We start from the raw sequence: 6,134 nt of genomic DNA on the forward strand, positions 1-6,134 counted from the left end.
GACATTTGTTTGTTTGTTTGTTTGTTTGTTTGTTTACCATATTTGTATATCACTTTTCTCAGCCCGGAGGTGACTCAAGGTGCTTCACAGCCAGCAACAATTTGATGCCTCAACAATTATAAAATAATTTTAAAAATCATAAAGTACTATTAAAACATTTAATATATAATTAAAAACCATATAAAGCCATAAAACATTGTCATAAGCGTCTCCTTTGCCAAAGTCATTATTTAATTGCATTGTCAAGTCATTCAATGATTTCATATAATTATGCTGCATTAGCGAAAGCTTGTTCAAAAAGCCAGGTTTTAACCTTTTTCCAGAATATCAGAAGGGAGGGGGTTGATCTTATATCCCTAGACAGGGCATTCCACAGCCGAGGGGCCACCACTGAAAAAGCCCCATCTCTTGTCCCCGCCAAACACATCTGCGAATAATTAAGAATTCTCTCTAGTTCCTCACCATACTAGGAACCATGAGATTTCATTGGAGGCGATCATGGTAAGTGAAGCCAAATCATAGTACTATACATAGCCCCCTCGATGGATTGTCAACTTGTTGTGGTGAGGGTGCTTGCATGTTCCAATTAACCTTCAGGCATAACCGCCAGAGTCATGCACTCCCAGGAGGGGTCATGGGGGAGCGGTGTTTAGACCAAGCACAATCCGAAGACCTCAATGGCAGGTCAGGTAGAAGACAACATGGTAAATGTTATAATGGCTGTGAAGGCGGAAGAAGGCTGCAACAGATTGAGAAGCCACCGTCACCATGTTAACCATGCTACTCTTTGGGATCCTCACTCTGTGAAGACTGTGTGTTGATTGGCCATGCATTGACCTCCATACATTAAAAAAATTCATGCACAGGTGTCTTCCAAGAACTTGGAAGGCCATCATACTCTGACAATAAAGAGAAGTACTGTAATTATGGGTTGTAAAAAGGCCCCTGGCATTTCAGGGTTGAAGGAATCGTTGGGATATCCAAGGTTCCAAGGAACAAGAATAAATAACTATACCAAGTCTTGCAGACAGGAAACTATAGTCAAAAACAGAAATAGGTATTGGTTATTTTCATCTGGATATTTGAAAGACACAAATAGGTCAGGGCTGGATTTTGCTTTTGAATGGTTGGCTTCAGTTATAGGATGACACTCCACATCTTAGAATCTAAACAAGCAGCCCACAGAGATATTATCATAAAACACTTTACACTTGCTTGCAATGTAAATGTATTACATTTTATTACTCCAATGTGTACATGCCAGCTGAAGTTTGAACTGCTTGTTTAATCCCATCAAGATGATTGACCTTGCTTACCAATTAAAGTTATTCTGTCTCATGTTTCTACAACAAAGCTAGTAAATTACCTGTAGTCTATAAATGGGCTATAAACAGAGAATATATAAAAAGTAATGCCAATGACCCCTCACATAGGGCAATTGAGGTCTATGATTAACATGGCAGCTTTGTATAACTGCTTCCATGCCACAACAGTCTCAATATTTTGCAGGTTTGGTCACCTACAAATAGAAATGATTCCCTAGGTTTTTTAAAAAAAATCTTAGTGGAGCTAAATCTTCACCAGTTTACTCATTCTTGAGTCAAGGATTAGAAGAGCCAGCATTAAAAGCTTGCACTACGTGAGGTCTCTAAATACTCAAGCATGGGCAATAATCGCAGAAAGAATGTCAAAAGCGTCTGCTGCTCCTACTTTACTGAGACTGCCACTCTATCCACAGCTTACTTGAAAGTATGCTTCATTGCACAAAGTGGCATATCTGATTAAGATACTTAAATCAGACACTAGTTCACTATCAAATACACTGAAGAGTAACGTTTCTGTGGTTCTGCAAAAGGGTAAATGGATACACAGAAGTATATAAGCTTTGAGTAGTGATAAGGGGGAGAAAGAACAATAGTGACAGGGATACTTACATAGCAAATGTTTGTCTGTATAACATAAGTTACTAACCTACTAACAGATTAAATTACATTTTAATTTCCTGGGTAATAATTACAATTAGATAAAAACTTAAAAGAAACAATCTGACAAGCATAATTGATGAAATTACAACGATGAAGAGCCAGGAGAGAAGAAAAGAAGAACAGGAAATAATATAAGAAGATAAAGAAGGCACAACTACTAGGTTAACAATTCGTGGACAATAACACTCCTCTCTTTGTTATAAAGCAGTGGTTCCCAACCTTTTTCTGACCAGGGATCGCTTTGTTTATAGCCCGCTTTGACTACTCTCCAACATTAGTATCAAAAGGGTTATGAATCAGTTTTTGGTCAACTTTAGATTTGATTTGGTTATTTGGGGTGCTAATTCAGAAAATTGCATTGGATAGACCACATCAGCTCTAGTTTCTGATACAGGACATGTGCCATCCAGTAATCATCATCTGCTCACCCACAGAAAACCATATTTAATAAGCCTCTGCACTATAAGGCGTTTTTGCAAGACCAGTAACTCTCACTGCAATGGTGTAGTAGCGGTGAGGCCACAAACCATATTTTAGTTCTTGTGGACCACTAGTGGTCCACGAACCACAGGTTGGGAACCACTGTTATAGAGGATATCTGGTAATGTTCATAAGTGTAATAGAGTTGAAAAATAGATGTAATAATTATAACTCTGTGCTATGCCTATTTTCCTCAACTCCTCCCCCCTCCTCTATGATATATTAGATATTGGTAAAGATTGAAATTACTAACAAAAACTCAATTATTCCCACCTCCACCCTATATATATATACTATTCTTTTACACCCGACTTCTTCACTTTCCTTTTGTGTGTATGTGTGTGAAAGAAATTGCAAATGTTTAACAAAAGGGTAAATTGATCCAGCTTAAAGTCTCCAGGAATGGGAATTTAAATAGGTATCAGAGGTGCTTGCACGATTTGCAATCTTCCAACATTTCAGATGAAAGAAAATGCTCCTAAGAGACAAACTGGAGCACATTCACACTGCTTAATTATAGTGCTATTATTCTACTTTAAGTACCATGGTTAGCAGTCTGTTGAGCCACTAGAGTGATTTGGAAACTCTGGACTTCAACTCCCAGCAGACTCAGCCAGGTTGGCTAATGGTCCTAGATTCTGGAAACTGAAGTCCAAAGCACCTGGAGGACCAGAGTTTGGGAATTGTTGCACAAGAGCTTGGCACACATATCCGGCATTGCCAGTTTTGAATACTGTCCAGGTTTGGGCAGAATTGAGTCACAATGTTGGGAGTTATAGTTCAACCACATCCTTATGCGTTTTCTAATGGGAACGTTCATAAAAAAAACAAAAGCACACAATGACTGTTTCTTATAAATAGCACTACAAAACCCCTAGCCCAAGCATCACCGAGTACCTAAACTGGACTAATAAATGAGGAACAATAAATGACCAGGGACTACTCTCCAACATTAGTATCAAAAGGGTTAATAATAAATGAGGAAATTAACAACAATTTTACTTGTTTCAGGGCAAATCTACATGGGATCAGGCTTGCATACTACTACTGTATATGTCCAAGAGACAAAATAATATGAGGAAAAAGCACATGACAAAGTGGGTCATGGAAACCCAACAATGTAATGAATTTTGAAGAGTATTTACAAGAATGTTAAGAGAGCTCCTTGCATATAATCAAGAATGTTAGGAAATCATGTGAAATTCTCAGATGAAAAAGAGAGAATGTTTGTTTGTTTGTTTGTTTATTTATTTATTTGCTTATCTATAAAATAGCTATGGAGCCAAGCTTGGGAAAATTACTTTTTTGGGGACCATAACTCCCAGATTCCTCCAGCCAAGATAGATACAGATAATCTGAGAATTATTTTCCATTTTCTGAACTATATTATACACAAAGATTTGCATAATGTTCTGAGATATATATGTGTGTTTGTGCGTGTGTCTGTGTGTGTGTGTGTCTTTCAAAATGAATACAATGACAAGATGATCTCTAGAATTAATGTTATCTAATACCTCAGGCATAAAAATGAAATCTAATTTGAAAAAATGAGTTGTAGAACACAAGTGTGTCTGAAACAGACCTTGACACAGAGGCCTGACATACAGAACAAGCTCCAGTTCTTCTTGGTAAAAGAAAGCCCCTCTTTCTGGACACATCAAACCTGCCTGAGTGGGTTTATATGGCAGTCAATCCTATTGTTTCCAAATAATTTTTCTCCCTAATGAGTTGTAACCCATAAACTGAGTAGCCTTGGAAGAAAACTAAGCCATGGATAATTGGAATTCTTCCTCTACCATTATTTATCTGAGCTGCTAGTTTTTACTACTCCTGCTAATTAGCAGGGGCAATTGCACACTTTTTTTCTATATCCAAAGCCATAAGAAAAAGAGCTGCTCTTGGAGTTGATCCTCCTGTCACTGACTTAATAGGTCATAAAACGGATTAACAGAAAAGGGGTTTTATGGATGGCTACATAATCACTCTTTAGTTCTTTAAATACTTGACTTATTTAAGGCATGACTTTGTCTTATGGAGACCCCATGAATGAAAGACCTCCAAGTCACCGTATTCATCCATATTCATGCTAAGGATTTGCAGGCCAAAGGTGCATCTAGAATAACTACAGTTTGAGAGCACTTTAACTGCCATGAGTCAATGATATGGAATCATAGGAACTGTAGTTTTATAAGGTCTTTGCTAAATATCTTAACTTCTCTACAAAAGAGTGCTGGTGTTTCACCAAACCATGACTCCCATGATTTCATAGCTTTAAGTCATGAAGATGAATGGTTTCATACTGAAATTGAGCAATTTAGAGCAGTTCGTGGATAATGAGATCCAGACTGCAGATAGCAAGACCCAGCACACAGATACCAAAAGCCAACAAGTAAACTGGGGCTGTCTTCACTCTGTTTGGGGCAGCCGGTTTCTGACATCACACCAGCTGGGAGGATTCCCTCTGCGAGCCAGGACAGCGGCATCTGCCAGCCAATCAGAGATGATTCCCTGCTTCCAATGCAGATTTCTGCTCTCCAAAGGCTGACAGAGGGGCAGGATGATCAGCTGGACAAAAGAGTACATAGTTTCAGGAATGAATCACATTGTCTCTCTTCTGAGACAAACAAAACAGGGTCATCAGATCCCTGATGATTATGGGTTTGTCCTTTGCATTATGAGTAACCCATCAGGGTGGGTTGGGCACCCACGGCGTCCACGTCCTTTGTTGTCGATGCCAGTGTATTGTCCAAAATGGTGGGATTATGGAATCATTTCCTGGGAAAAGGGGAAATGGCATCTTGAATAAGTGGGAAAGGACTTCCTGGCATCAGGAAAGAGTGCCTGGTGATTAATGTTCCTTTTCTGTCCATGTGGCTGTACAAAGAACAGGCGGCCCAGTATCAGGGTCCTGTTGTCCCTTGTACAGCCAACTTTATGAGACTCAATAGAGATGGATTGATTCCAGAGGTGATGAGTGTTTGAGTACATTGTTGATGTGATGACCAAGAAAATCACTGGACGAAATTCCAGGGTCAAGGGATGCCAGTGAAAAGTTACCACAATCTTTTTTTTTTAATTATAATCTTTATTGGATTTCAAGTTTACATATAAAAAAAAAGTATAGTATTGTGAAAAATAGAAAGAGTGAGTTTAGCAATTAATAAAATAAAAAAGGCCCCCGACAGGATGTGATATGTGATAAAGTAGAAGGGGAGGGTAAGAATAAGACAGGGGGGAGAGAGGGAAGAGAAGGGAGATAGAGGATAATTTGAAGACCCACCACCTCTTTAAAATACAGAGTAAAAAGTGTTGTTGACTTCCCAGGGTCTTCTTAAGGTCTAATCCGTCAGCTTTCTTGCTTTTGTTTCCGAGTCTCTTCTCCTCAACTTCTTTTATCTTTGTCTTCTTTCTCTATTTCCCTTTCATTCCTTCTAGATCAGAATCTTCTTGTTTTTTTGTCTGAAGTAGTCCGTCACTTCTTCCCATTGTGTTTCTTTCATATTGATCCCTTTACTTCTTGATATTAGAAAGGTGAGTCTGTCCATATTTTTTATTTCCAAGATTTTTGTTAGTCTTTCATTCTCATCCGGTATCTCACTCTGTTTCCACCTCCTAGCGTAGCAAATTCTTGCAGCAGTTGTCATCAGAAATAAGATTTTATCTGTGTTT

The sequence above is a fragment of the Anolis sagrei genome, chromosome 1, assembly GCF_037176765.1.
Source record: "Anolis sagrei isolate rAnoSag1 chromosome 1, rAnoSag1.mat, whole genome shotgun sequence".
Taxonomy (NCBI): domain Eukaryota; kingdom Metazoa; phylum Chordata; class Lepidosauria; order Squamata; family Dactyloidae; genus Anolis; species Anolis sagrei.